Source organism: Crassostrea angulata, chromosome 2, assembly GCF_025612915.1.
Source record: "Crassostrea angulata isolate pt1a10 chromosome 2, ASM2561291v2, whole genome shotgun sequence".
In the NCBI taxonomy this organism is placed as follows: Eukaryota; Metazoa; Mollusca; class Bivalvia; order Ostreida; family Ostreidae; genus Magallana; species Magallana angulata.
Window position 1 is genome coordinate 76,174,836 of NC_069112.1, and position 10,940 is coordinate 76,185,775.

Sequence of the window (10,940 nt, forward strand, 5' to 3'; positions counted from 1 at the left end):
TACCTAGCGGTCAGTGGTTATCTAATACACGAGAGTTGCGTCTCTCATATATGAATTTATTTAGCCGCGAACTCAAGAATTGTTTTAGTTTTGATTACACAAAATCTTTTGTGGATTAAACGATTGGATGTCAAGTAAGAAATACATGTAGTTCATTTAATTAATAAAAGCAATGTCATTCTCTAAAGCAATAATAGACATAGATCAATTGTGGGTTTTTAGTTTAAAATAAAGAACTTCTATTTGATAGAGTAAGGTCATTATACTGCAAACTTTTCAAATCTTCCTTGGTTCTGAGCTGTGCGTTTCTGTGCGTTGTACCTTTACGTAATCTATCCTTCGCCCACGGCCGAGGAGATCAGCCACGGCTGCATTACCTAGCGGTAAGCGGTTATTTAATACACAAGATTCGCACACCGCGACTTACACTTGCATGCATATGAACGTGTTTGAGTTAATATAGCCGTATATACAAGAACTGTTTTAATTTTATGTTATAAAGGTTTGTCCTACTTGTATATATTTAATTAAATATTTGAGTGTAAATGAATATTAATGAACGATATTACTCCATATCGGAAAAATCGTTAGACATAAACTAATGGTTGGTTGGTTTATGTAAACTACTTTAAAAACTGTACAATTAATGTTTTAAATCAACACCCCCACCCCACCCCCCTCAAATATCAAACCTTTAAATAATGATCATCCCTCGCACATGGCTGAGGAGATCCGGCGCGAGTGGTTAAGTGATCCGCGGTCGGTTCGTGTTCTTCTACATGTACCTTATAACGCGTTTATGTTTCATATTTTGCACGGACACAACTTTATTTTATTATGTTTTCAACTATTATATTGGTTTAAGATAAAGTTATTTTACTTTTACAGTTGATTAAGCATTGATTTATACGATAGCGTACAAGGTAGTTTAAAAATCAAATCAAATTATAATCAAAGTTCCATGTTACATGTTTGCGGTAGGTGCTAGCACGATAAAGGAATGCCCTGAATTGAGGCATTCGATGATTATTTTAGAAAATATTCACATGAGTTTAAACAACTTTAGATTAGATTCTATCGGTCACATATTAATCACTTCTGTAGTTTCATTGTGGAAGCGAACTCATTGCTGCCCCCCCCCCCCCCACTCCTCCCGCCCCGCTGACAGGTGCTCGCGCTGGATTTTTTTTTAATTGGAGAAAAGATATCAAGATCTGTCGAAAAACATTTTTGGTGGTTTCTTCTTATGTGTAACATTTTGTTTCACTTTCCCACCCCTTTGTTTATTCGGCCAGTCTGTGTTAATTCAATTGCCGCATGCGATCGAGAATCTTGTGCCGCTTCAGCGCACACAGCTCAGAACATTTATAGCCCCAGGTCAACAATTGTTATGTAATTGAGTAACAGTTGGAAGGGTGATTTTACTACATAAAATAATAAAATCATAATATAATCTATTTTAATTGAGTACCATGCGTATAGATTCCCATAATAATTAATTTTTTTATTTCCTTTCAATGTTTACATTTAATTTTGTTCAAATAATTAATAAATTTTCTATCATTTAAATTGTGTGCTTTATCAAATTCTGATTCCGATTACCTTGAATTCATTAATTTTCCATTGGCTTTTGACAAAAGAGAGACGCCTGACCATCCAATGAAAACAAATACACAGAGTTTGATTGACAGGTTCAGCCAGGTGCAGGTCTCGCCCGATGTCCGAGGTTATGTGTGCTGCTTGTACACAGCCGAATGGTCTCAGTAAGAGTTATCGATGTAAATAGATAATAAAAATACATGCTTATCAAAACATGATCGTGCATGTTAAAGTTGATTTAGGTTTGTTCTAATAGAAATCATGTTTCGCTAACTGTATTTAATATTTTTTATGTATATCGAATTTTAATATTGTTTCAGTACTGAAACATCGCATGAAAACGTTAAATATACATGTACTCTGTAACTAGTCGTCTTTTAATACATATACCTTTCTTTTGTTTGTTAAAAATTCGTTCAATTTTGTTAAAGTAATGTAAAACACGCGCGCCATTTTGAAACAATTAATTTGTCAGAGAGTTCCGAATGAAATCTGATGAACGTTTCAAACGGTTCTCGCACGCTTTGCTCGAAACGATTTACACGCTTTGCCCGAAACGCTAAACGGTTTACATGAAACTCTAAAAGGTTTACACGAAACGTTTCTCGCACGTTGGCCGCACGCTTTTTTGCTGTAGTAGTACGTTTTAGGGTCTGTAAATTTTGTCAGCACGCAATTCTAAACTTGCACATAGTCTTCTAAAATTTAGAAATATTTTAATATAGAAGTTATCTTTTAGAAAAGTTTACGTGTTTTGTAGGCGAGTTCAGTTTAAAAAAGAAATACAATTCCTGACATGAATCATGAGTACATACTGTTTAATGTTTATAACAATGCTTGCTACCCTTTGAAAATTTAACTCGCCATTAAACATGATCTCATTTTTTAAACAATGTTTGAAACGATTACATAAACTCTGCTCGTTTTCTTCCTTTCTTTTTTCAAAACACGTTTTATATACAGACTTTCAATTACAACACATTTTTATAACAAAAGCAGAACTGAAAGTATAGTCATTATAATCGTAACATATATTTTCAACTCGCAGCAACAACGGAAGACCTACTCGGGGCTTTGCCACGAGCTCTGCTCTAGTTGATTAATATTTTCGTCCAGATCTTCGTTTGTTTTTTCTTTATCGCTCATCTCAGAGTTGTGACACAATTACGATACTATTTTAAAAGTACTTTTGTAACTGTTAGTCCAGCAGCATCAGCTTAGGTCCAAATAGATCTCGTTCACGCTTACTGCACTTTAAATGTATTGATTGCTGACTGTTTTTTCCTATATCCGGTTATTTTATTTTATTTTCCTTTCTCTTTCATGATATGTCTTCCTTCAAATGTACACATACTATTGTAATTTAAAGGCAAGCTTATGAGCTGCGTATATTATACATATAGCATATAGTATAGTCCGTAGTCATATTGATCGATATGGTCAATTAAATTAGTGACTTCTTTATTTATATCTCATTGAATTTAGACTACGTTTTGATTTATTAAAATGATTTTTCAAATTGATTCATTATAATTAAGGTTAAACAATGGAAATGATTTTTTAACGTTCTGTAACAGCGGTGATGGACATAAGAATAATGCATTATGATATATGTGTAAACAGATTGTATTATTTTTGCGGATTGATACAGGCTTTTAGTGTATACTAGTGAATATTCAATCATAATACACATGTATGACATTCTGTCGTGGTTGTTTATATATATAATGGGTTGTGATTGGTCTGGTAATTTATTGTTGAACATTTTTTGTCTTTCTTTTAATGCAATTGTTATTGAATAATAATTTTGAATTTTTTGTTATTGAGAAAAAGAATAAGGTATTGGGACTAGTTCAAAACAATATATTTTTTGTATCTTAAATTATCCACAAAAGAAAAATATGCTATATAATGAGTAGCTGTAACAAATACATGTTTTGTATAAAAAAAAAAGTAATACAATACATGAGATTTTTCTGTAAGAAAATTGTTACTTACCTCATCTAAACAAAAATCGATTTAATTTTTTTTAGACTTTGATTTACCGTTCATTTATTTAAAATGTCCATGGTTCATCATTTTGATAATACCATTATTATATTGTGCATCACAAAATACCTTATGGTGCTTGGTTCTCACTCATTTAGATCACACAATAAATAACATATTCCTTGTTTACAGGGTACAGGATGTCCCAGAATATCTGATACTATTTACTTTTTAAATAAATATTGATCGATTTTTTTTTTAATTTTGAACCTTCTTTTGATGATTTATAGATTTTAAAGGAAATATCTTTTCCGATTTAATTTGAAGAAAATTCAATTAAAATGAACAAATACGCTGTAAATTTGTGACATCATATAAATAAGAAAAGCATGCTTTTCCCCCAAACAATTTGGTGGAAACAATGAACGATTTTACTTTGTATGTGAGTGTATACAAATGTTGGCCGAATATTCTTGAATTCATGCGAATTTCAAAATTAATGGTATCAGGTATTCACCTAGCACATGTACTCCAGTGTATAACAAATACGTTTCTCATTCCAATTCTAATTTTTTATTTAAACAAATTTTTACGAGCATGTTGATAATCCTATAGGTACAATAAAATGTGAATGCAATATAAATTGTTCAAATGTTTTGTATTCATAGTATTATAATACAGGGTGGGATCTAAACATTTGCAGAAAACATTTGAATATTTGCAGAAAACATTTGAATATTTGCAAAAACATTGTCTTTTTGAGTACGGATACTCTTTGATTCTAATACATGAACATTCCTTTAATATGTTTGAAATCCGTATGTGTTTTTTTTTAGCTAGTTGTAAGTATTTATAATTTCCTGTATGATTTGAATGCATATTTTTTAAAGGTCGGTTGACAAAATGGAGAATTACTTTGAATTTTTTAAAGAGAATTGTAAACTGAAATATGAAATCCATTGTTTTTTGATGCTTATGTTTTTTTGCCTGTTTTATTTAACATGACAGACAAGAGTACATATGTTTGAATATTTTGTGTTAGAATTTCTACACCTTAAAATGATTTTTTTAAACAGTTCGTTACATTTACATATTTTGTTTACATTTGATATAATCGGTATTCTTCATATATATATTTTTTGTCAGATCTATATCTTTTTTTATTATTTATAGATCTAAGCATGACTATTATTGTTGGTATACATATATATTTATTAAATAAAATATATTATTAAATATCTACATAGACTACATATTTAATAACAATACTTGTGAAAATTAACCTATGCTATGCGATAAAAAATCATTGTTTAGCTTCAATAGCCCTTTCGAATTCATCTTTTCCTGCCAAATTTTAAAATTTGATTCTTTCATTTAATCTTAAAATCCTGTTTTTGTGTCTTTAAAAAAATTATTTCTGTGTTTATTTATGCATGATGCATATAGATATGATATGGAATTAAATCAATGCAGTTATAAAGTAACTTCTACATAATGTGACACGGATATCTACCATTGATTGTACACGTGTTCTTTTTCCGTCGCTTTACATTATTGATAACTTAAGGGTGCTGGGGGTGACTGCCATTTTAGACAATATTCATTTGATTCTCTTTAAAAGAAGAGCTCCATATAAAGATAATGGAAAATGATAACATTTTATGATAAAAAATATGAATTTTTTTTTATCAAATAGTAGTTCATAGCTTCAGAAATCACATATGAATTTTCAAATAAATCTAATGGCATTGTATTATATGATATTTTGATCCCCCAGCCTCCTTAACATAAAGATGCCCAGATTTCCATGTATTTGTTTTTGCAGGTTTTGTCAGCAATACAGACCACTTTGTTATTTAAAGATTATAATAAAATTCAGAATGTTCAAGTTATTTGCAATAAATCTCTATATATTTACATCTTACAAGAGTAGTTATTTTTTAATAAATTTGCAACAATTAAAGAAACGATCAAACGTGTTGTTCTGTATGAAATGAATAATAGTTCACGTACTTCATACTACAGAATGAATATCTGCTCAAATGAATGCTTACTTAAAAGGTCTAGAATAGTGTCTTTTGATATTCAGTCACCTTTTTGCCTCTAGATAGCGTTAATATGGCTGGTAGGCAGAATTTCATCCTGTGATATATCCCTTTATTGGGACTCGATGGTCGTGAAAGTTAAGACTGTATTGAAATCTGAGCCACGAATTTTTATTTGTTGGGATAAATTATGGTATTTTTAAGTTTTTGGGGGTCAACACTACAACTATCTGCTGATTTAAATTAGTTTGTTTTACATAATACCTGACTATGTCAAAAATAAGTCACATTACAGTTCTGATTCCTACATATAAACTCCTTCTTATCTTGAAACAATGAACATGACACAATAGTCGTTCCAGGAAAACTGATTACGGGGAAAGGGTCAGTTTGGATTTGTTTACCGCAAAAACTATTTATAAATGTGTTATCATTTTCATATATTTGGAATTCGCAATTTTAAGTTCAAGATTATAGAAGATTCAGCACTGTTTAAAAGATAGTTAAGAAATGAAATGAGGCATTTTAAATTGTTTTTTTTATAATGAAATATTTTTTTCTCTGATAAAGGGGGCATGGTCATAATTGTTTACAAGACTTAAATAAGGAAGTTATAAAGATGAACCAATATTTTAGGGTCATTTGTAGTGTTTTAAGATACATTGCTCCATATTTTTTGGTATGTGAACAAGGCTCGTGCTGAGTAATTTTTTTACATTGATACAAGATACCGTAAAAAATCGTTTTCAAGATTATTTCTATCTGCTGATTAGTTTTGAACATTAATAAATAGTTCATTGCATTTGTTACATGGATTTAGGACTAACCCTGGGAAATTCAAAATCTAAACAAAAAGATAACTAAATCTGTATTTACTAAACAAAGAGCTGTGATCTCTGTATATCACTTATAATTCGACGACTGACGCTGGAATTTTGGTTGAGAATGAGAAATGCATGACTTATTGAATTTAAAAGGTGAAAAATGAATTTTGCCGAAAAACATGACAATTAATGCCCCTTTAGACGTTTACAGTATTTGTAATAAACATTATATATTTGAAACATGTTGTACATTATACAACCACATTTCTAGTTTACCAAGACAAAGTCGGTGGAGCTTATGCTACATACCCTCGGCGTCGGCGTCCGGACCTGGTTAAAGTTTTTGTTGCAGGTTCTGTATCTAAGTTACGTCTTGTCTCATCTCGACCACACTTGTATGGATGATGCATCTGGACCTACTTATGGACAGGAAAGACTTGGATGCGTAATCTGGACCATGAATTTCAGATGCTTGAGGAAGTTAAGATGTTTCGGAGCAAGTTAAAGTTTTTAGGGTAGGTGCCCTTTGACGGCTATTTATAAGCTACTACTACTGGCCCTATTTATACCCAACTCAATACTTCATCTTGTGATGCTGATGCACACAACAGCCTTGGATGCTTAATTTGTGCCATAGTTTTCGGATGCTGGACGAGGTTTAGTTTTTTGGAGTTGGTTAAAGTTTTTAGAGTTCTTTGATGTTACTAATGGTCCTATCTTTACTATACTTGGATGGTGTGTATATGATGCTTATGTACTTGACCGAATAAAATGCTGTTCTTGTGTCAAAGGTTTTGGATGATGGATCGATTTTTCGGAGCAGGTGCCCTTTGATGACTATAAGTAATTACTGATTTTAAGTTCATCATGCTGGTGCATCCTTTGATACTGATGAACTTCACAACATTGGATGCTGAATCTAGACCATAGGTTTCTGATGCTGGATGAGGTTTAGGTTTTTGGAAAAGGTTAAAGTTTTTCGAACAGGTGCCCTTTGATATACAAATTTTAGTTATTATTGGTTCAATTTTTAAAAAAATAAATAAATACATGATGCGTCTTGTGATAATGATACATTTCTCAGGCTTAAATGCTGAATCTGGGATTTTCGGAAGAGGTGTTTTTTTTTTTGGAGCTGGTTACATGTTAATTTAAAAATTAGCACTTATTCAAACTTGCATTTAACTATGTAAATGAACCAGAGATATAGCTTTAGATACTGAATGTGATCTTGATTTTCTGGATGCTTAAGCAGGTTTAGAATTTTGGAATAACTCAAATTATGTTAGGGTCTTGGAGCTGGTTACGAAATGAAGTAAATTTTGATCATACATTGTCACACTTAGGCAGTTAATATAGCTATGGGTGTGTTAAAAGAGATAACTTTTGATACAGACCTTGATCTCAATTTTGATGCTGGAGCAGGTGCAAATTATTTTTGTAGTTAAGTACATGTATGATATTAGAAAAAAATGTTCTGACTTTCATGGTATATTCAACATTGATTTTGAAACAAAAGGCTGGCACTCATATTCAAGGACTGCACTCCATCAATAAGGATGCTAAGAAAACTTTGTCCTTCCTCACTCAAACTTGCTTGATAGATGTAATTGTTGATATACGGTATATATTATCGTGATTCCTATTTCTATTGGATTTACTTATATGATATGATATTGTATCATGTAATATGACATTGTTAGATAATTTATGATAGGATATTGAATCATATTTTATTAAATATCATACGAAATTGTATTATTTAATATTGTACTATATGATATTATATAATATTGTTGTTTCTAATGATATTGTATCATATTAAATAATTTGTATCACATAACTTTGTTTGATGTAATATGGTAGTATATCATATAATAATTTCTTTTATAATATTGTACCATGTGATATGATATTGTGTTGTTTCATTTGATCCAATATAATGTGATACAATATATATGTTAAATCTCAATAAATTATTTTTATCATATGATACATGATAATGTCATATAATACAATATCATACCATATGATACCATATCATAAAATACAATCACATTTCAATAGATAAAATAGTATATGAAATAAAAACTATAAGATATTGTATATTACAATACCATATCATACAATGGTATATGATACATAGAGAATAATACATACCCTTTTCCATATCACAGCTTGTATCAGTCCGAGACTCCAATATCAGCCCGAGGGATGATATTGGTCGAGGGCTGATACAAGCTGTGATATGGAAAAGGGTATCTATTATTATATTTATTACATACTTAATAATAAATTAAAACCATCAAATTTTTTTGAATTGATTATTCATATTATTTGAAAAGAGTCTGCACGTGTACATATATTTAATAAAAATATGAGTTCTTCTTGTTTTAACATGAAGCTACAGAACGGAATTTCATCAGATTTTAAAAGTTGACTGCTTTAAAACACTTGCTAGCATTTGAAGTTTTCAACTGCACTTAAAAATGGCGACTGTAACTGAAAAAATTTTATTTTTCGTCTGTAAACATGCAAAAATGCCGAAGCGAAATAAGGCAGAGGAGTTCCGAAATGGGTGTGATACGTATCCGTATCAGCCCTGGAGGGCTGATAACCTGTATCCGCCCCGGAGGCCGATACGGATTTTGTGATGTCATCTGTATCACATATGCCAAAAACCTGTATTTATTACTAAGTATGTAATAAAAGATTGTATCATATCGAATCGTATGATATGATATGATATTGTATGATATAATTTTGTATTATATGATATTATATCATATTGTATCATATATTATATCATATCTTATTGTATCATATACAAAATGATATCATATCATGTTATTTTATCTATTAATATGATATTTTATATGAAACAATAAAACATCATGATATGATACAGTTTTGTTTTATGTAATAGTATGTTGTATCATAAATATGTTGTAGCTTTTGATATTGTATCATTTGTATTCTATGATATTTTATGATATTGTGTCAAATCACGCCATAATATCTTCTATCTTGATATAATAGATCATAAACTATGATTTCCATATACATGTATTATGATCAAGGTGGTCTCATAAAGGCGATGCCTCGTCTTTGTGAGCTTTGGAATCTGTTTCTCTGCGTTATAGTATTAGATATATTTTTTATTCAACACGATATAGTAATTTTATTAGTCAATAAAGAAATAAATAGCAATTTAAAAAGTTCACCGGAATACGAACTTGGTTCGTCAGGTGATCAAATCCTGCAGAGCCCGGAGGGCTTATCAGAAGATTTGATCACGTTTTAACCAAGTTCATATTATCCCGGTAAACTTTTAACATTACTGTTCACTACTTACAGTTACGTCATTTTTTCAGATTTATTAGATAACCATCTTTTTATGTTTTTATGTCTACAATTATGCAACTGTCAAGCGATAAACGCGTGCAATAATCAATGTGACCTTCATAAAAAATATGTGCACAGAATTGAACGTTTTTGCTATTCTATAAGTTATAGCATATTTGCAAATGTAGATAAAACTTTGTCAACTAAAATAATGTATATATCACTGTGTTTGGTAAGTTGGTCACAACATATTACATCTATTAAAATAACCAAAAAAGTTCAAAAATTTACCAAAATACAGAAAACAGCATTTTGACAATTGTTTAAATTCGAAAATGAATAGCTTCTTCAGGGTACATCTTAAGGAGGCCGATTTGGGTTTTTTTTGCGGAAAAACTACAATAGCATAACTCTTTTTTTTTAACCATATGTAATTTAAACCAACTCTAGTTTATTTGCGAAGGTTCATGAAAATCGACCGTCTGGTTCATTTTAGGGACCATCTCAAAATAGAGGTACATTTACTATAGGAATATAAAGGAAACTGCACTTTCCGCACATCAAAGGAGTTTTAAAAAAATACTACAATAGCTTTTTTCTCAAATTGTTATATATGATTATTAAAAGCTTTTCCTACCTTATATGTAAAAAACACAAAATTCTACCGTCTGGTTTTTAGTGGGGACCATCTCAAAATATTAAAATGCACCAAATTTTGCTATATATTTGATCATCACGAATAATGATTGGTATAATGGATTCATTCAAAAAATGAGGAAAATGTCCTTGAGGATAGCATCATTCTGTATATAAAATTTCAACAGCGTACAATTTTTACTTTTTCTTTTATGTTATTTCTTATAACGTACTCCCACAAAGCTTCATTTTATCATAACGTCATAAAAGCGCAATGACAATGCTCCCCTACCGCACAACGTAAAAATCGTGTTAAAAATAAAAATTTCCTTTAACAATCTAAATATTTTTATCTGTATTTTGTTTATTGTGTTCAATTTTATAAATGATATCGAAAAAAATTCATAAGAAGTATAAATCAACTGTATTATATTAGAATGCGCAAAAACATGCGCAATGCAAACTAAAGTCGGCCTCTTTAAATGTGATTTAGATGATATTT